This window comes from Delphinus delphis, chromosome 11, assembly GCF_949987515.2.
Source record: "Delphinus delphis chromosome 11, mDelDel1.2, whole genome shotgun sequence".
Lineage (NCBI taxonomy): Eukaryota > Metazoa > Chordata > Mammalia > Artiodactyla > Delphinidae > Delphinus > Delphinus delphis.
In genome coordinates this window covers 605,337-624,449 of record NC_082693.1, presented here as the reverse complement: position 1 = coordinate 624,449, position 19,113 = coordinate 605,337, and positions in this window count along the sequence as shown.

Genomic DNA, 19,113 nt, shown 5'->3' with positions numbered 1-19,113 from the left:
GGTACGGCAACGCTTTAGGGGGAGCGTGCGTGTGAGGGCGTGGGTTAGCGTTAGCATACGGGTTAGGATTAGGGGACGGGTGAGGGTCAGGCTTCGGGGAAGGGTTACGGTTAGGGTTCGGGCAAGGGTTAGGGTTAGGGGACGGGGACGGTTTAGGGTCCAGGTGAGGGTACGGCCACGCTTTAGGGGGAGCGTGCGTGTGAGGGCGCGGGTTAGTGTTAGCGTACGGGTTAGGATTAGGGCACGGTGAGAGTCAGGCTTCGGGGAAGTGTTAGTGTTAGGGTTCGGGCTAGGGTTAGGGTTAGGGGACGGGGACGATTTAGGGTCCAGGTGAGGTTACGGCAACGCTTTAAAGGGAGCGTGCGTGTGAGGGCGCGGGTTAGTGTTAGCGTACGGGTTAGGATTAGGGCACGGGTGAGGGTCAGGCTTCGGGGAAGGGTTAGGGTTAGGGTTCGGGCTAGGGTTAGGGTTAGGGGACGGGGACGGTTTAGGGTCCAGGTGAGGGTACGGCAACGCTTTAAGGGGAGCGTGCGTGTGAGGGCGCGGGTTAGTGTTAGCGTACGGGTTAGGATTACGGGACGGGTGAGGGTCAGGCTTCGGGGAAGGGTTAGGGTTAGGGTTCGGGCTAGGGTTAGGGTTAGGGGACGGGGACGGTTTAGGGTCCAGGTGAGGGTACGGCAACGCTTTAGGGGGAGCGTGCGTGTGAGGGCGCGGGTTAGTGTTAGCGTACGGATTAGGATTAGGGGACTGGTGAGGGTCAGGCTTCGGGGAAGGGTTAGTGTTAGGGTTCGGGCTAGGGTTAGGGTTAGGGGATGGGGACGGTTTAGGGTCCAGGTGAGGGTACGGCAACGCTTTAGGGGGAGCGTGAGTGTGAGGGCGTGGTTTAGTGTTAGCGTACGGGTTAGGATTAGGGGACGGGTGAGGGTCAGGATTCGGGGAAGGGTTACGGTTAGGGTTCGGGCTAGGGTTAGGGTTAGGGGACGGGGACGGTTTAGGGTCCAGGTGAGGGTACGGCAACGCTTTAGGGGGAGCGTGCGTGTGAGGGCGCGGGTTAGTGTTAGCGTACGGGTTAGGATTAGGGGACGGGTGAGGGTCAGGCTTCGGGGAAGGGTTAGGGTTAGGGTTCGGGCTAGGGTTAGGGTTAGGGGATGGGGACGGTTTAGGGTCCAGGTGAGGGTACGGCAACGCTTTAGGGGGAGCGTGCGTGTGAGGGCGCGGGTTAGTGTTAGCGTACGGGTTAGGATTAGGGCACGGGTGAGGGTCAGGCTTCGGGGAAGGGTTAGGGTTAGGGTTCGGGCTAGGGTTAGGGTTAGGGGACGGGGACGGTTTAGGGTCCAGGTGAGGGTACGGCAACGCTTTACGGGGAGCGTGCGTGTGAGGGCGCGGGTTAGTGTTAGCGTACGGGTTAGGATTAAGGCACGGGTGAGGGTCAGGTTTCGGGGAAGGGTTAGGGTTAGGGTTCGGGCTAGGGTTAGGGTTAGGGGACGGGGACGGTTTAGGGTCCAGGTGAGGGTACGGCAACGCTTTAGGGGGAGCGTGCGTGTGAAGGCGCGGTTTAGTGTTAACGTACGGGTTAGGAATAGGGGACGGGTGAGGGTCAGGCTTCTGGGAAGGGTTAGGGTTAGGGTTCGGGCTAGGGTTAGGGTTAGGGGACGGGGACGGTTTAGGGTCCAGGTGAGGGTACGGCAACGCTTTAGCGGGAGCGTGCGTGTGAGGGCGCGGGTTAGTGTTAGCGTACGGGTTAGGATTAGGGGACGGGTGAGGGTCAGGCTTCGGGGAAGGGTTACGGTTAGGGTTCGGGCTAGGGTTAGGGTTAGGGGACGGGGACGGTTTAGGGTCCAGGTGAGGGTACGGCAACGCTTTAGGGGGAGCGTGTGTGTGAGGGCGCGGGTTAGTGTTAGCGTACGGGTTAGGATTAGGGGACGGGTGAGGGTCAGGCTTCGGGGAAGGGTTAGGGTTAGGGTTCGGGCTAGGGTTAAGGTTAGGGGACGGGGACGGTTTAGGGTCCAGGTGAGGGTACGGCAACGCTTTAGGGGGAGCGTGCGTGTGAGGGCGCGGGTTAGTGTTAGCGTACGGGTTAGGATTAGGGCACGGGTGAGGGTCAGGCTTCGGGGAAGGGTTAGGGTTAGGGTTCGGGCTAGGGTTAGGGTTAGGGTACGGGGACGGTTTAGGGTCCAGGTGAGGGTACGGCAACGCTTTACGGGGAGCGTGCGTGTGAGGGCGCGGGTTAGTGTTAGCGTACGGGTTAGGATTAAGGCACGGGTGAGGGTCAGGTTTCGGGGAAGGGTTAGGGTTAGGGTTCGGGCTAGGGTTAGGGTTAGGGGACGGGGACGGTTTTGGGTCCAGGTGAGGGTACGGCAACGCTTTAGGGGGAGCGTGCGTGTGAGGGCGCGGGTTAGTGTTAGCGTACGGGTTAGGATTAGGGGACGGGTGAGGGTCAGGCTTCGGGGAAGGGTTAGGGTTAGGGTTCGGGCTAGGGTTAGGGTTAGGGGACGGGGACGGTTTAGGGTCCAGGTGAGGGTACGGCAACGCTTTAGGGGGAGCGTGCGTGTGAGGGCGCGGGTTAGTGTTAGCGTACGGGTTAGGATTAGGGGACTGGTGAGGGTCAGGCTTCGGGGAAGGGTTAGGGTTAGGGTTCGGGCTAGGGTTAGGGTTAGGGGATGGGGACGGTTCAGGGTCCAGGTGAGGGTACGGCAACGCTTTAGGGGGAGCGTGTGTGTGAGGGCGCGGGTTAGTGTTAGCGTACGGGTTAGGATTAGGGGACGGGTGAGGGTCAGGCTTCGGGGAAGGGTTACGGTTAGGGTTCGGGCTAGGGTTAGGGTTAGGGGACGGGGACGGTTTAGGGTCCAGGTGAGGGTACGGCAACGCTTTAGGGGGAGCGTGTGTGTGAGGGCGCGGGTTAGTGTTAGCGTACGGGTTAGGATTAGGGGACGGGTGAGGGTCAGGCTTCGGGGAAGGGTTAGGGTTAGGGTTCGGGCTAGGGTTAGGGTTAGGGGACGGGGACGGTTTAGGGTCCAGGTGAGGGTACGGCAACGCTTTAGGGGGAGCGTGCATGTGAGGGCGCGGGTTAGTGTTAGCGTACGGGTTAGGATTAGGGCACGGGTGAGGGTCAGGCTTCGGGGAAGGGTTAGGGTTAGGGTTCGGGCTAGGGTTAGGGTTAGGGGACGGGGACGGTTTAGGGTCCAGGTGAGGGTACGGCAACGCTTTAAGGGGAGCGTGCGTGTGAGGGTGCGGGTTAGTGTTAGCGTACGGGTTAGGATTACGGGACGGGTGAGGGTCAGGCTTCGGGGAAGGGTTAGGGTTAGGGTTCGGGCTAGGGTTAGGGTTAGGGGACGGGGACGGTTTAGGGTCCAGGTGAGGGTACGGCAACGCTTTAGGGGGAGCGTGCGTGTGAGGGCGCGGGTTAGTGTTAGCGTACGGGTTAGGATTAGGGGACTGGTGAGGGTCAGGCTTCGGGGAAGGGTTAGTGTTAGGGTTCGGGCTAGGGTTAGGGTTAGGGGACGGGGACGGTTTAGGGTCCAGGTGAGGGTACGGCAACGCTTTAGGGGGAGCGTGCGTGTGAGGGCGCGGGTTAGTGTTAGCGTACGGGTTAGGATTAGGGGACGGGTGAGGGTCAGGCTTCGGGGAAGGGTTACGGTTAGGGTTCGGGCTAGGGTTAGGGTTAGGGGACGGGGACGGTTTAGGGTCCAGGTGAGGGTACGGCAACGCTTTAGGGGGAGCGTGCGTGTGAGGGCGCGGGTTAGTGTTAGCGTACGGGTTAGGATTAGGGGACGGGTGAGGGTCAGGCTTCGGGGAAGGGTTAGGGTTAGGGTTCGGGCTAGGGTTAGGGTTAGGGGACGGGGACGGTTTAGGGTCCAGGTGAGGGTACGGCAACGCTTTAGGGGGAGCGTGCGTGTGAGGGCGCGGGTTAGTGTTAGCGTACGGGTTAGGATTAGGGCACGGGTGAGGGTCAGGCTTCGGGGAAGGGTTAGGGTTAGGGTTCGGGCTAGGGTTAGGGTTAGGGGACGGGGACGGTTTAGGGTCCAGGTGAGGGTACGGCAACGCTTTACGGGGAGCGTGCGTGTGAGGGCGCGGGTTAGTGTTAGCGTACGGGTTAGGATTAAGGCACGGGTGAGGGTCAGGTTTCGGGGAAGGGTTAGGGTTAGGGTTCGGGCTAGGGTTAGGGTTAGGGGACGGGGACGGTTTAGGGTCCAGGTGAGGGTACGGCAAGGCTTTAGGGGGAGCGTGCGTGTGAGGGCGCGGGTTAGTGTTAGCGTACGGGTTAGGATTAGGGCACGGGTGAGGGTCAGGCTTCGGGGAAGGGTTAGGGTTAGGGTTCGGGCTAGGGTTAGGGTTAGGGGACGGGGACGGTTTAGGGTCCAGGTGAGGGTACGGCAACGCTTTAGGGGGAGCGTGCGTGTGAGGGCGCGGGTTAGTGTTAGCGTACGGGTTAGGATTAGGGGACGGGTGAGGGTCAGGCTTCGGGGAAGGGTTAGGTTTAGGGTTCGGGCTAGGGTTAGGGTTAGGGGACGGGGACGGTTTAGGGTCCAGGTGAGGGTACGGCAACGCTTTAGGGGGAGCGTGCGTGTGAGGGCGTGGGTTAGTGTTAGCGTACGGGTTAGGATTAGGGGACTGGTGAGGGTCAGGCTTCGGGGAAGGGTTAGGGTTAGGGTTCGGGCTAGGGTTAGGATTAGGGGATGGGGACGGTTTAGGGTCCAGGTGAGGGTACGGCAACGCTTTAGGGGGAGCGTGTGTGTGAGGGCGCGGGTTAGTGTTAGCGTACGGGTTAGGATTAGGGGACGGGTGAGGGTCAGGCTTCGGGGAAGGGTTACGGTTAGGGTTCGGGCTAGGGTTAGGGTTAGGGGACGGGGACGGTTTAGGGTCCAGGTGAGGGTACGGCAACGCTTTAGGGGGAGCGTGTGTGTGAGGGCGCGGGTTAGTGTTAGCGTACGGGTTAGGATTAGGGGACGGGTGAGGGTCAGGCTTCGGGGAAGGGTTAGGGTTAGGGTTCGGGCTAGGGTTAGGGTTAGGGGACGGGGACGGTTTAGGGTCCAGGTGAGGGTACGGCAACGCTTTAGGGGGAGCGTGCGTGTGAGGGCGCGGGTTAGTGTTAGCGTACGGGTTAGGATTAGGGCACGGGTGAGGGTCAGGCTTCGGGGAAGGGTTAGGGTTAGGGTTCGGGCTAGGGTTAGGGTTAGGGGACGGGGACGGTTTAGGGTCCAGGTGAGGGTACGGCAACGCTTTACGGGGAGCGTGCGTGTGAGGGCGCGGGTTAGTGTTAGCGTACGGGTTAGGATTAAGGCACGGGTGAGGGTCAGGTTTCGGGGAAGGGTTAGGGTTAGGGTTCGGGCTAGGGTTAGGGTTAGGGGACGGGGACGGTTTAGGGTCCAGGTGAGGGTACGGCAACGCTTTAGGGGGAGCGTGCGTGTGAGGGCGCGGGTTAGTGTTAGCGTACGGTTTAGGATTAGCGGACTGGTGAGGGTCAGGCTTCGGGGAAGTGTTAGGGTTAGGGTTCGGGCTAGGGTTAGGGTTAGGGGATGGGGACGGTTTAGGGTCCAGGTGAGGGTACGGCAACGCTTTAGGGGGAGCGTGTGTGTGAGGGCGCGGGTTAGTGTTAGCGTACGGGTTAGGATTAGGGGACGGGTGAGGGTCAGGCTTCGGGGAAGGGTTACGGTTAGGGTTCGGGCTAGGGTTAGGGTTAGGGGACGGGGACGGTTTAGGGTCCAGGTGAGGGTACGGCAACGCTTTAGGGGGAGCGTGCGTGTGAGGGCGCGGGTTAGTGTTAGCGTACGGGTTAGGATTAGGGGACGGGTGAGGGTCAGGCTTCGGGGAAGGGTTAGGGTTAGGGTTCGGGCTAGGGTTAGGGTTAGGGGACGGGGACGGTTTAGGGTCCAGGTGAGGGTACGGCAACGCTTTAGGGGGAGCGTGCGTGTGAGGGCGCGGGTTAGTGTTAGCGTACGGGTTAGGATTAGGGGACGGGTGAGGGTCAGGCTTCGGGGAAGGGTTAGGGTTAGGGTTCGGGCTAGGGTTAGGGTTAGGGGACGGGGACGGTTTAGGGTCCAGGTGAGGGTACGGCAACGCTTTAGGGGGAGCGTGCGTGTGAGGGCGCGGGTGAGTGTTAGCGTACGGGTTAGGATTAGGGGACGGGTGAGAGTCAGGCTTCGGGGAAGGGTTAGGGTTAGGGTTCGGGCTATGGTTAGGGTTAGGGGACGGGGACGGTTTAGGGTCCAGGTGAGGGTACGGCAACGCTTTAGGGGGAGCGTGCGTGTGAGGGCGCGGGTTAGTGTTAGCGTACGGGTTAGGATTAGGGGACGGGTGAGGGTCAGGCTTCGGGGAAGGGTTAGGGTTAGGGTTCGGGCTAGGGTTAGGGTTAGGGGACGGGGACGGTTTAGGGTCCAGGTGAGGGTACGGCAACGCTTTAGGGGGAGCGTGCGTGTGAGGGCGCGGGTTAGTGTTAGCGTACGTGTTAGGATTAGGGGACGGTTGAGGGTCAGGCTTCGGGGAAGGGTTAGGGTTAGGGTTCGGGCTAGGGTTAGGGTTAGGGGACGGGGACGGTTTAGGGTCCAGGTGAGGGTACGGCAACGCTTTAGGGGGAGCGTGCGTGTGAGGGCGCGGGTTAGTGTTAGCGTACGGGTTAGGATTAGGGGACGGGTGAGGGTCAGGCTTCGTGGAAGGGTTAGGGTTAGGGTTCGGGCTAGGGTTAGGGTTAGGGGACGGGGACGGTTTAGGGTCCAGGTGAGGGTACGGCAACGCTTTAGGGGGAGCGTGCGTGTGAGGGCGCGGGTTAGGATTAGGGCACGGGTGAGGGTCAGGCTTCGGGGAAGGGTTAGGGTTAGGGTTCGGGCTAGGGTTAGGGTTAGGGGACGGGGACGGTTTAGGGTCCAGGTGAGGGTACGGCAACGCTTTACGGGGAGCGTGCGTGTGAGGGCGCGGGTTAGTGTTAGCGTACGGGTTAGGATTAAGGCACGGGTGAGGGTCAGGTTTCGGGGAAGGGTTAGGGTTAGGGTTCGGGCTAGGGTTAGGGTTAGGGGACGGGGACGGTTTAGGGTCCAGGTGAGGGTACGGCAACGCTTTAGGGGGAGCGTGCGTGTGAGGGTGCGGGTTAGTGTTAGCGTACGGTTTAGGATTAGCGGACTGGTGAGGGTCAGGCTTCGGGGAAGGGTTAGGGTTAGGGTTCGGGCTAGGGTTAGGGTTAGGGGATGGGGACGGTTTAGGGTCCAGGTGAGGGTACGGCAACGCTTTAGGGGGAGCGTGCGTGTGAGGGCGCGGGTTAGTGTTAGCGTACGGGTTAGGATTAGGGGACGGGTGAGGGTCAGGCTTCGGGGAACGGTTAGGGTTAGGGTTCGGGCTAGGGTTAGGGTTAGGGGAAGGGGACGGTTTAGGGTCCAGGTGAGGGTACGGCAACGCTTTAGGGGGAGCGTGCGTGTGAGGGCGCGGGTGAGTGTTAGCGTATGGGTTAGGATTAGGGGACGGGTGAGAGTCAGGCTTCGGGGAAGGGTTAGGGTTAGGGTTCGGGCTATGGTTAGGGTTAGGGGACGGGGACGGTTTAGGGTCCAGGTGAGGGTACGGCAACGCTTTAGGGGGAGCGTGCGTGTGAGGGCGCGGGTTAGTGTTAGCGTACGGGTTAGGATTAGGGGACGGGTGAGTGTCAGGCTTCGGGGAAGGGTTAGGGTTAGGGTTCGGGCTAGGGTTAGGGTTAGGGGACGGGGACGGTTTAGGGTCCAGGTGAGGGTACGGCAACGCTTTAGGGGGAGCGTGCGTGTGAGGGCGCGGGTTAGTGTTAGCGTACGGGTTAGGATTAGGGGACGGTTGAGGGTCAGGCTTCGGGGAAGGGTTAGGGTTAGGGTTCGGGCTAGGGTTAGGGTTAGGGGACGGGGACGGTTTAGGGTCCAGGTGAGGGTACGGCAACGCTTTAGGGGGAGCGTGCGTGTGAGGGCGCGGGTTAGTGTTAGCGTACGGGTTAGGATTAGGGCACGGGTGAGGGTCAGGCTTCGGGGAAGGGTTAGGGTTAGGGTTCGGGCTAGGGTTAGGGTTAGGGGACGGGGACGGTTTAGGGTCCAGGTGAGGGTACGGCAACGCTTTAGGGGGAGCGTGCGTGTGAGGGCGCGGGTTAGTGTTAGCGTACGGGTTAGGATTAGGGCACGGGTGAGGGTCAGGCTTCGGGGAAGGGTTAGGGTTAGGGTTCGGGCTAGGGTTAGGGTTAGGGGACGGGGACGGTTTAGGGTCCAGGTGAGGGTACGGCAACGCTTTAGGGGGAGCGTGCGTGTGAGGGTGCGGGTTAGTGTTAGCGTACGGGTTAGGATTAGGGGACTGGTGAGGGTCAGGCTTCGGGGAAGGGTTAGGGTTAGGGTTCGGGCTAGGGTTAGGGTTAGGGGACGGGGACGGTTTAGGGTCCAGGTGAGGGTACGGCAACGCTTTAGGGGGAGCGGGCGTGTGAGGGCGCGGGTTAGTGTTAGCGTACGGGTTAGGATTAGGGGACTGGTGAGGGTCAGGCTTCGGGGAAGGGTTAGGGTTAGGGTTCGGGCTAGGGTTAGGGTTAGGGGACGGGGACGGTTTAGAGTCCAGGTGAGGGTACGGCAACGCTTTAGGGGGAGCGTGCCTGTGAGGGCGCGGGTTAGTGTTAGCGTACGGGTTAGGATTAGGGGACGGGTGGGGGTCAGGCTTCGGGGAAGGGTTAGGGTTAGGGTTCGGGCTAGGGTTAGGGTTAGGGGACGGGGACGGTTTAGGGTCCAGGTGAGGGTACGGCAACGCTTTAGGGGGAGCGTGCGTGTGAGGGCGCGGGTTAGTGTTAGCGTACGGGTTAGGATTAGGGGACGGGTGAGGGTCAGGCTTCGGGGAAGGGTTAGGGTTAGGGTTCGGGCTAGGGTTAGGGTTAGGGGACGGGGACGGTTTAGGGTCCAGGTGAGGGTACGGCAACGCTTTAGGGGGAGCGTGCGTGTGAGGGCGCGGGTTAGTGTTAGCGTACGGGTTAGGATTAGGGGACGGTTGAGGGTCAGGCTTCGGGGAAGGGTTAGGGTTAGGGTTCGGGCTAGGGTTAGGGTTAGGGGACGGGGACGGTTTAGGGTCCAGGTGAGGGTACGGCAACGCTTTAGGGGGAGCGTGCGTGTGAGGGCGCGGGTTAGTGTTAGCGTACGGGTTAGGATTAGGGCACGGGTGAGGGTCAGGCTTCGGGGAAGGGTTAGGGTTAGGGTTCGGGCTAGGGTTAGGGTTAGGGGACGGGGACGGTTTAGGGTCCAGGTGAGGGTACGGCAACGCTTTAGGGGGAGCGTGCGTGTGAGGGCGCGGGTTAGTGTTAGCGTACGGGTTAGGATTAGGGCACGGGTGAGGGTCAGGCTTCGGGGAAGGGTTAGGGTTAGGGTTCGGGCTAGGGTTAGGGTTAGGGGACGGGGACGGTTTAGGGTCCAGGTGAGGGTACGGCAACGCTTTAGGGGGAGCGTGCGTGTGAGGGTGCGGGTTAGTGTTAGCGTACGGGTTAGGATTAGGGGACTGGTGAGGATCAGGCTTCGGGGAAGGGTTAGGGTTAGGGTTCGGGCTAGGGTTAGGGTTAGGGGACGGGGACGGTTTAGGGTCCAGGTGAGTGTACGGCAACGCTTTAGGGGGAGCGGGCGTGTGAGGGCGCGGGTTAGTGTTAGCGTACGGGTTAGGATTAGGGGACTGGTGAGGGTCAGGCTTCGGGGAAGGGTTAGGGTTAGGGTTCGGGCTAGGGTTAGGGTTAGGGGACGGGGACGGTTTAGGGTCCAGGTGAGGGTACGGCAACGCTTTAGGGGGAGCGTGCCTGTGAGGGCGCGGGTTAGTGTTAGCGTACGGGTTAGGATTAGGGGACGGGTGAGGGTCAGGCTTCGGGGAAGGGTTACGGTTAGGGTTCGGGCTAGGGTTAGGGTTAGGGGACGGGGACGGTTTAGGGTCCAGGTGAGGGTACGGCAACGCTTTAGGGGGAGCGTGCGTGTGAGGGTGCGGGTTAGTGTTAGCGTACGGGTTAGGATTAGGGGACTGGTGAGGATCAGGCTTCGGGGAAGGGTTAGGGTTAGGGTTCGGGCTATGGTTAGGGTTAGGGGACGGGGACGGTTTAGGGTCCAGGTGAGGGTACGGCAACGCTTTAGGGGGAGCGGGCGTGTGAGGGCGCGGGTTAGTGTTAGCGTACGGGTTAGGATTAGGGGACTGGTGAGGGTCAGGCTTCGGGGAAGGGTTAGGGTTAGGGTTCGGGCTAGGGTTAGGGTTAGGGGACGGGGACGGTTTAGGGTCCAGGTGAGGGTACGGCAACGCTTTAGGGGGAGCGTGCCTGTGAGGGCGCGGGTTAGTGTTAGCGTACGGGTTAGGATTAGGGGACGGGTGAGGGTCAGGCTTCGGGGAAGGGTTACGGTTAGGGTTCGGGCTAGGGTTAGGGTTAGGGGACGGGGACGGTTTAGGGTCCAGGTGAGGGTACGGCAACGCTTTAGGGGGAGCGTGCGTGTGAGGGCGCGGGTTAGTGTTAGCGTACGGGTTAGGATTAGGGGACGGGTGAGGGTCAGGCTTCGGGGAAGGGTTAGGGTTAGGGTTCGGGCTAGGGTTAGGGTTAGGGGACGGGGACGGTTTAGGGTCCAGGTGAGGGTACGGCAACGCTTTAGGGGGAGCGTGCGTGTGAGGGTGCGGGTTAGTGTTAGCGTACGGGTTAGGATTAGGGGACTGGTGAGGATCAGGCTTCGGGGAAGGGTTAGGGTTAGGGTTCGGGCTAGGGTTAGGGTTAGGGGACGGGGACGGTTTAGGGTCCAGGTGAGGGTACGGCAACGCTTTAGGGGGAGCGGGCGTGTGAGGGCGCGGGTTAGTGTTAGCGTACGGGTTAGGATTAGGGGACTGGTGAGGGTCAGGCTTCGGGGAAGGGTTAGGGTTAGGGTTCGGGCTAGGGTTAGGGTTAGGGGACGGGGACGGTTTAGGGTCCAGGTGAGGGTACGGCAACGCTTTAGGGGGAGCGTGCCTGTGAGGGCGCGGGTTAGTGTTAGCGTACGGGTTAGGATTAGGGGACGGGTGAGGGTCAGGCTTCGGGGAAGGGTTACGGTTAGGGTTCGGGCTAGGGTTAGGGTTAGGGGACGGGGACGGTTTAGGGTCCAGGTGAGGGTACGGCAACGCTTTAGGGGGAGCGTGCGTGTGAGGGCGCGGGTTAGTGTTAGCGTACGGGTTAGGATTAGGGGACGGGTGAGGGTCAGGCTTCGGGGAAGGGTTAGGGTTAGGGTTCGGGCTAGGGTTAGGGTTAGGGGACGGGGACGGTTTAGGGTCCAGGTGAGGGTACGGCAACGCTTTAGGGGGAGCGTGCGTGTGAGGGCGCGGGTTAGTGTTAGCGTACGGGTTAGGATTAGGGCACGGGTGAGGGTCAGGTTTCGGGGAAGGGTTAGGGTTAGGGTTCGGGCTAGGGTTAGGGTTAGGGGACGGGGACGGTTTAGGGTCCAGGTGAGGGTACGGCAACGCTTTAGGGGGAGCGTGTGTGTGAGGGCGTGGGTTAGTGTTAGCGTACGGGTTAGGATTAGGGGACGGGTGAGGGTCAGGGTTCGGGGAAGGGTTACGGTTAGGGTTCGGGCTAGGGTTAGGGTTAGGGGACGGGGACGGTTTAGGGTCCAGGTGAGGGTACGGCAACGCTTTACGGGGAGCGTGCGTGTGAGGGCGCGGGTTAGTGTTAGCGTACGGGTTAGGATTAGGGGACGGGTGAGGGTCAGGCTTCGGGGAAGGGTTAGGGTTAGGGTTCGGGCTAGGGTTAGGGTTAGGGGACGGGGACGGTTTAGGGTCCAGGTGAGGGTACGGCAACGCTTTAGGGGGAGCGTGCGTGAGAGGGCGCGGGTTAGTGTTAGCATACGGGTTAGGATTAGGGCACGGGTGAGGGTCAGGCTTCGGGGAAGGGTTAGGGTTAGGGTTCGGGCTAGGGTTAGGGTTAGGGGACGGGGACGGTTTAGGGTCCAGGTGAGGGTACGGCAACGCTTTAGGGGGAGCGTGCGTGTGAGGGCGCGGGTTAGTGTTAGCGTACGGGTTAGGATTAGGGCACGGGTGAGGGTCAGGTTTCGGGGAAGGGTTAGTGTTAGGGTTCGGGCTAGGGTTAGGGTTAGGGGACGGGGACGGTTTAGGGTCCAGGTGAGGGTACGGCAACGCTTTAGGGGGAGCGTGCGTGTGAGGGCGCGGGTTAGTGTTAGCGTACGGGTTAGGATTAGGGGACGGGTGAGGGTCAGGCTTCGGGGAAGGGTTAGGGTTAGGGTTCGGGCTATGGTTAGGGTTAGGGGACGGGGACGGTTTAGGGTCCAGGTGAGGGTACGGCAACGCTTTAGGGGGAGCGTGCGTGTGAGGGCGCGGGTTAGTGTTAGCGTACGGGTTAGGATTAGGGCACGGGTGAGGGTCAGGCTTCGGGGAAGGGTTAGGGTTAGGGTTCGGGCTAGGGTTAGGGTTAGGGGACGGGGACGGTTTAGGGTCCAGGTGAGGGTACGGCAACGCTTTAGGGGGAGCGTGCGTGTGAGGGCGCGGGTTAGTGTTAGCGTACGGGTTAGGATTAGGGGACGGGTGAGGGTCAGGCTTCGGGGAAGGGTTAGGGTTAGGGTTCGGGCTAGGGTTAGGGTTAGGGGACGGGGACGGTTTAGGGTCCAGGTGAGGGTACGGCAACGCTTTAGGGGGAGCGTGCGTGTGAGGGCGCGGGTTAGTGTTAGCGTACGGGTTAGGATTAGGGGACGGGTGAGGGTCAGGCTTCGGGGAAGGGTTAGGGTTAGGGTTTGGGCTAGGGTTAGGGTTAGGGGACGGGGACGGTTTAGGGTCCAGGTGAGGGTACGGCAACGCTTTAGGGGGAGCGTGCGTGTGAGGGCGCGGGTTAGTGTTAGCGTACGGGTTAGGATAGGGGACGGGTGAGGGTCAGGCTTCGGGGAAGGGTTAGGGTTAGGGTTCGGGCTAGGGTTAGGGTTAGGGGATGGGGACGGTTTAGGGTCCAGGTGAGGGTACGGCAACGCTTTAGGTGGAGCGTGCGTGTGAGGGCGCGGGTTAGTGTTAGCGTACGGGTTAGGATTAGGGCACGGGTGAGGGTCAGGCTTCGGGGAAGGGTTAGGGTTAGGGTTCGGGCTAGGGTTAGGGTTATGGGACGGGGACGGTTTAGGGTCCAGGTGAGGGTACGGCAACGCTTTAGGGGGAGCGTGCGTGTGAGGGCGCGGGTTAGTGTTAGCGTACGGGTTAGGATTAGGGCACGGGTGAGGGTCAGGCTTCGGGGAAGGGTTAGGTTTAGGGTTCGGGCTAGGGTTAGGGTTAGGGGATGGAGACGGTTTAGGGTCCAGGTGAGGGTACGGCAACGCTTTAGGGGGAGCATGTGTGTGAGGGCGCGGGTTAGTGTTAGCGTACGGGTTAGGATTAGGGGACGTGTGAGGGTCAGGCTTCGGGGAAGGGTTAGGGTTAGGGTTCGGGCTAGGGTTAGGGTTAGGGGACGGGGACGGTTTAGGGTCCAGGTGAGGGTACGGCAACGCTTTAGGGGGAGCGTGCGTGTGAGGGCGCGGGTTAGTGTTAGCGTACGGGTTAGGATTAGGGGACGGGTGAGGGTCAGGCTTCGGGGAAGGGTTAGGGTTAGGGTTCGGGCTAGGGTTAGGGTTAGGGGACGGGGACGGTTTAGGGTCCAGGTTAGGGTACGGCAACGCTTTAGGGGGAGCGTGCGTGTGACGGCGCGGGTTAGTGTTAGCGTACGGGTTAGGATTAGGGGACGGGTGAGGGTCAGGCTTCGGGGAAGGGTTAGGGTTAGGGTTCGGGCTAGGGTTAGGGTTAGGGGACGGGGACGGTTTAGGGTCCAGGTGAGGGTACGGCAACGCTTTAGGGGGAGCGTGCGTGTGAGGGCGCAGGTTAGTGTTAGCGTACGGGTTAGGATTAGGGGACGGGTGAGGGTCAGGCTTCGGGGAAGGGTTAGGGTTAGGGTTCGGGCTAGGGTTAGGGTTAGGGGATGGGGACGGTTTAGGGTCCAGGTGAGGGTACGGCAACGCTTTAGGGGGAGCGTGCGTGTGAGGGCGCGGGTTAGTGTTAGCGTACGGGTTAGGATTAGGGGACGGGTGAGGGTCAGGCTTCGGGGAAGGGTTAGGGGTAGGGTTTGGGCTAGGGTTAGGGTTAGGGGACGGGGACGGTTTAGGGTCCAGGTGAGGGTACGGCGACGCTTTAGGGGGAGAGTGCGTGTGAGGGTGCGGGTTAGTGTTAGCGTACGGGTTAGGATTAGGGGACGGGTGAGGGTCAGGCTTCGGGGAAGGGTTAGGGTTAGGGTTCGGGCTAGGGTTAGGGTTAGGGGACGGGGACGGTTTAGGGTCCAGGTGAGGGTACGGCAACGCTTTAGGGGGAGCGTGCGTGTGAGGGCGCGGGTTAGTGTTAGCGTACGGGTTAGAATTAGGGGACGGGTGAGGGTCAGGCTTCGGGTAAGGGTTAGGGTTAGGGTTCGGGCTAGGGTTAGGGTTAGTGGACGGGGACGGTTTAGGGTTCAGGTGAGGGTACGGCAACGCTTTAGGGGGAGTGTGCGTGTGAGGGCGCGGGTTAGTGTTAGCGTACGGGTTAGGATTAGGGGACGGGTGAGGGTCAGGCTTCGGGGAAGGGTTAGGGTTAGGGTTCGGGCTAGGGTTAGGGTTATGGGACGGGGACGGTTTAGGGTCCAGGTGAGGGTACGGCAACGCTTTAGGGGGAGCGTGCGTGTGAGGGCGTCGGTTCGTGTTAGCGTATGGGTTAGGATTAGGGGACGGGTGAGGGTCAGGCTTCGGGGAAGGGTTAGGGTTAGGGTTCGGGCTAGGGTTAGGGTTAGGGGATGGGGACGGTTTAGGGTCCAGGTGAGGGTACGGCAACGCTTTAGGGGGAGCATGTGTGTGAGGGCGCGGGTTAGTGTTAGCGTACGGGTTAGGATTAGGGGACGGGTGAGGGTCAGGCTTCGGGGAAGGGTTAGGGTTAGGGTTCGCGCTAGGGTTAGGGTTAGGGGACGGGGACGGTTCAGGGTCCAGGTGAGCGTACGGCAACGCTTTAGGGGGAGCGTGCGTGTGAGGGCGCGGGTTAGTGTTAGCGTACGGGTTAGGATTAGGGGACGGGTGAGGGTCAGGCTTCGGGGAAGGGTTAGGGTTAGGGTTCGGGCTAGGGTTAGGGTTAGGGGACGGGGACGGTTTAGGGTCCAGGTGAGGGTACGGCAACGCTTTAGGGGGAGCGTGCGTGTGAGGGCGCAGGTTAGTGTTAGCGTACGGGTTAGGATTAGGGGACGGGTGAGGGTCAGGCTTCGGGGAAGGGTTAGGGTTAGGGTTCGGGCTAGGGTTAGGGTTAGGGGACGGGGACGGTTTAGGGTCCAGGTGAGGGTACGGCAACGCTTTAGGGGGAGCGTGCGTGTGAGGGCGCGGGTTAGTGTTAGCGTACGGGTTAGAATTAGGGGACGGGTGAGGGTCAGGCTTCGGGGAAGGGTTAGGGTTAGGGTTCGGGCTAGGGTTAGGGTTAGGGGATGGGGACGGTTTAGGGTCCAGGTGAGGGTACGGCAACGCTTTAGGGGGAGCGTGCGTGTGAGTGCGCGGGTTAGTGTTAGCGTACGGGTTAGGATTAGGGGACGGGTGAGGGTCAGGTTTCGGGGAAGGGTTAGGGTTAGGGTTCGGGCTAGGGTTAGGGTTAGGGGACGGGGACGGTTTAGGGTCCAGGTGAGGGTACGGCAACGCTGTAGGGGGAGCGTGCGTGTGAGGGCGCGGGTTAGTGTTAGCGTACGGGTTAGGATTAGGGCACGGGTGAGGGTCAGGCTTCGGGGAAGGGTTAGGGTTAGGGTTCGGGCTAGGGTTAGGGTTAGGGGACGGGGACGGTTTAGGGTCCAGGTGAGGGTACGGCAACGCTTTACGGGGAGCGTGCGTGTGAGGGCGCGGGTTAGTGTTAGCGTACGGGTTAGGATTAGGGCACGGATGAGGGTCAGGCTTCGGGGAAGGGTTAGGGTTAGGGTTTGGGCTAGGGTTAGGGTTAGGGGACGGGGACGGTTTAGGGTCCAGGTGAGGGTACGGCAACGCTTTAGGGGGAGGGTGCGTGTGAGGGCGCGGGTTAGCGTTAGCGTACGGGTTAGGATTAGGGGCCGGGTGAGGGTCAGGCTTCGGGGAAGGGTTAGGTTTAGGGATCGGGCTAGGGTTAGGGTTAGGGGACGGGGACGGTTGAGGGTCCAGGTGAGGGTACGACAACGCTTTAGGGGGAGCGTGCGTGTGAGGGCGAGGGTTAGTGTTAGCGTACGGGTTAGGATTAGGGGACGGGTGAGGGTCAGGGTTCGGGGAAGGGTTAGGGCTAGGGTTCGGGCTAGGGTTAGGGTTAGGGGACGGGGACGGTTTAGGGTACAGGTGAGGGTACGGCAACGCTTTAGGGGGAGCGTGCGTGTGAGGGCGCGGGTTGTGTTAGCGTACGGGTTAGGATTTGGGCACGGGTGAGGGTCAGGCTTCGGGGAAGGGTTAGGGTTAGGGTTCGGGCTAGGGTTAGGGTTAGGGGACTGGGACGGTTTAGGTTCCAGGTGAGGGTATGGCAACGCTTTAGGGGGAGCGTGCGTGTGAGGGCGCGGGTTACTGTTAGCGTACGGGTTAGGATTAGGGAACGGGTGAGGGTCAGGCTTCGGGGAAGGGTTAGGGTTAGGGTTCGGGGTAGGGTTAGGGTTAGGGAACGGGGACGATTTAGGGTCCTTGTGAGGGTACGGCAACGCTTTATGGGGAGCGTGCGTGTGAGGGCGCGGGTTAGTGTTAGCATACGGTTTAGGATTAGGGGACGAGTGAGGGTCAGGCTTCGGGGAAGGGTTAGGGTTAGGGTTCGGGCTAGGGTTAGGGTTAGGGGACGGGGACGGTTTAGGGTCCAGGTGAGGGTACGGCAACGCTTTAGGGGGAGCGTGCGTGTGAGGGCGAGGGTTAGTGTTAGCGTACGGGTTAGGATTAGGGGACGGGTGAGGGTCAGCCCTCGGGGAAGGGTTAGGGCTAGGGTTCGGGCTAGGGTTAGGGTTACGGGACGGGGACGGTTTAGGGTCCAGGTGAGGGTACGGCAACGCTTTAGGGGGAGCGTGCGTGTGAGGGCGCGGGTTAGTGTTAGCGTACGGGTTAGGATTAGGGGACGGGTGAGGGTCAGGCTTCGGGGAAGGGTTAGGGCTAGGGTTCGGGCTAGGGTTAGGGTTAGGGGACGGGGACGGTTTAGGGTCCAGGTGAGGGTACGGCAACGCTTCAGGGGGAACGTGCGTGTGAGGGCGCGGGTTAGTGTTAGCGTACGGGTTAGGATTAGGGCACGGGTGAGGGTCAGGCTTCGGGGAAGGATTAGGGTTAGGCTTCGGGCTAGGGTTAGGGTTAGGGGACGGGGACGGTTTACGGTCCAGGTGAGGGTACGGCAACGCTTTATGGGGAGCGAGCATGTGAGGGCGCGGGTTAGTGTTAGCGTACGGGTTAGGATTAGGGGACGGTTGAGGGTCAGGCTTCGGGGAAGGGTTAAGGTTCGGGCTAGGGTTAGGGTTATGGGACGGGGACGGTTTAGGGTCCAGGTGAGGGTACGGCAACGCTTTATGGGGAGCCTGCGTGTGAGGGCGCGGGTTGTGTTAGCGTACGGGTTAGGATTAGGGGACGGGTGAGGGTCAGGCTTCGGGGAAGGTTTAGGGTTAGGGTTCGGGCTAGGGTTAGGGTTAGGGGACGGGGACGGTTTAGGGTCCAGGTGAGGGTACGGCAACGCTTTAGGGGGAGGGTGCGTGTGAGGGTGCGGGTTAGTGTTAGCGTACGGGTTAGGATTAGGGGACGGGGGAGTGTCAGGCTTCGGGGAAGGGTTACGGTTAGGGTTCGGGCTAGGGTTAGGCTTAGGGGACGGGGACGGTTTAGGGTCCAGGTGAGGGTACGGCAACGCTGTAGGGGGAGCGTGCGTGTGAGGGCGCGGGTTAGTGTTAGCGTAGGGGTTAGGATTAGGGGACGGGTGAGGGTCAGGCTTCGGGGAAGGGTTAGGGTTAGTTTCGGGCTAGGGTTAGGGTTAGGGGACGGGGACGGTTTAGGGTCTAGGTGAGGGTACGGCAACGCTTTAGGGGGAGCGTGCGTGTGAGGGCGCGGGTTAGTGTTAGCGTATGGGTTAGGATTAGGGCACGGATGAGGGTCAGGCTTCGGGGAAGGGTTAGGGTTAGGGTTCGGGCTAGGGTTAGGGTTAGGGGACGGGGACGGTTTAGGGTCCAGGTGAGGGTACGGCAACGCTTTATGGTGAGCGTACGTGTGAGGGCGCGGGTTAGTGTTAGCGTACGGTTTAGAAATAGGGGACGGGTGAGGGTCAGGCTTCGGGGAAGGGTTAGGGTTAGGGTTCGGGCTAGGGTTAGGGTTAGGGGACGGGGACGGTTTAGGGTCCAGGTGAGGGTACGGCAACGCTTTAGGGGGAGCGTGCGTGTGAGGGCGCGGGTTAGTGTTAGCGTACGGGTTAGGATTAGGGCACGGGTGAGGGTCAGGCTTCGGGGAAGGGTTAGGGTTAGGGTTCGCGCTAGGTTTAGTTTTAGGGGATGGGGACGGTTTAGGGTCCAGGTGAGGGTACGGCAACGCTTTCGGGGGAGCGTGCGTGTGAGGGCGCGGGTTAGGGTTAGCGTACGGGTTAGGATTAGGGCACGGGTGAGGGTCAGGCTTCGGGGAAGGGTTAGGGTTAGGGTTCGGGCTAGGGTTAGGGTTAGGTGACGGGGACGGTTTAGGGTCCAGGTGAGGGTACGGCAACGCTTTAGGGGGAGCGTGCTTGTGAGGGCGTGGGTTAGTGTTAGCGTACGGGTTAGGATTAGGGGACGGGTGAGGGTCAGGCTTCGCGGAAGGGTTAGGGTTAGGGTTCGGGCTAGGGTTAGGGTTAGGGGACGGGGACGGTTTAGGGTCCAGGTGAGGGTACGGCAACGCTTTAGGGGGAGCCTGCGTGTGAGGGCGCGGGTTAGTGTTAGCGTACGGGTTAGGATTAGGGGACGGGTGAGTGTCAGGCTTCGGGGAAGGGTTAGGGTTAGGGTTCGGGCTAGGGTTAGGGTTAGGGAACGGGGACGGTTTAGGGTCCATGTGAGCGTATGGCAACGCTTTCGTGGGAGCGTGCGTGTGAGGGCGCGGGTTAGTGTTAGCGTACGGGTTAGGATTAGGGGACGGGTGAGGGTCAGGCTTCGGGGAAGGGTTAGGGTTAGGGTTCGGGCTAGGGTTAGGGTTAGGGGACGGGGACGGTTTAGGG